This window comes from Etheostoma spectabile, unplaced genomic scaffold (assembly GCF_008692095.1).
Source record: "Etheostoma spectabile isolate EspeVRDwgs_2016 unplaced genomic scaffold, UIUC_Espe_1.0 scaffold351, whole genome shotgun sequence".
NCBI classification, from domain to species: domain Eukaryota; kingdom Metazoa; phylum Chordata; class Actinopteri; order Perciformes; family Percidae; genus Etheostoma; species Etheostoma spectabile.
Window position 1 is genome coordinate 359,815 of NW_022605590.1, and position 1,459 is coordinate 361,273.

The window sequence follows — 1,459 nt, forward strand, 5'->3', positions numbered from 1 at the left end:
TGCCTAGCTTACCTTCCAGTGCAGTCAGACGTTTTACTTTATCGAGATAGGTAGCATTTCCGCCAGGTTTTGGGCCCATTCCGAGGTGCTTTTGGAGGTCCAGCGTGTCTGTCGACTTATGGGTTTAGGAGATGTTCGAAATTACAAGATAATTTGGCCAATTAATGTAAAATTGCCACTGTTTTATGTACGTTACACCTAACCTGCCACGAGACGACCAAATGATAGCACAATTCGTTGCATGGTTGATACAGAAGCGGGATGGTGAGCTTTTAGCAGAATTCAGAAATGCAGCGCACATGCACCAAAAAAAAAAAAAAGCATAGAAAATCCGCGAATAGCGAATCCTGCGAAAGTGAACCGGCCGACAAGTGGAGGGGATCACTGTATATCATATGTCAGTATGTGGATTTAAAGATACGAGCGTTTCGTTTCTTGTCTCCCCTCATGAGAATTGTCTGAATAATGACAACAACATGAGGCGCATCCACGTAAAGCCTCCGTGATCTCGCACACCCTCCTCATCATCCACACAGTTGCTAGAGCCAAGGAGGAAGGAAAAACAAAGGAAAAATAAAAAATGAGGGATAGTCAAAATCGGTAGAATTTATGGAACATCCCGAAAATTTAACGTCGTCGTTTACAGAGACTAGCATAAAGATATTGTCATTTACTGATATCATGAGGTCCTGCTGAGTCAGCGAGTAAAATACTGAATATTATCAATGTGTGAGAGGAGCAAGGCCTGCAGTCAGACCTGAGTCAGAGACAAATCCGGACCATTTCACTGTGTGAGAGGAGCGCAGGTTCTGCAAGTACAGACCGTGAGGTCAGAGAAACATAATGACCATACACGGTGTGCGAGGAGAGAGTCCTTGCAGTAAGAACCTGATGTCAGATCCACATCCGACCATTAACTGTGTGATGAGGAGCGATCCTGCAGTAAGACCTGAGTCAGAGACACATACTGACCATTATCACGGTTGAGAGGGAGCGTGCTGCAGTCCAGACCTGATGTAAGAGACAACATACTGACCCATTATCACTGTGTGAGAGGAGCGGAGTCCTGCAGTACAGACCTGAGTCAGGAGACACATACGACCATTATCACTGTTGGAGAGGAGAGGTCCGGCAGGACAGACCTGATGTTCAACATGCACATACGCACCATTATCACTGTGTGAGAGAGGAGTCCGCAGTACAAAACATGATGCAGTGATAAATGCTAAATGAGAGGCAGTGTGTCAAGGTGTCCACCTCACCTGCAAGGGTGAGTCCCACATATTGCTGAATGTGTCTTGAAAAGACTAAGCTATAAATAAAGGAGAAGTCCAGCGGAGGAATGACAGATTAGCAGCGTTGATATTGGTATGTGGATTGTGTATGTGTGTGTGGTGTGGTTGTGGTGTGCTGTGTGGTGTGTGTTGTGGTGTGTGTGTGTGTGTGTGTGTGGGTGGGT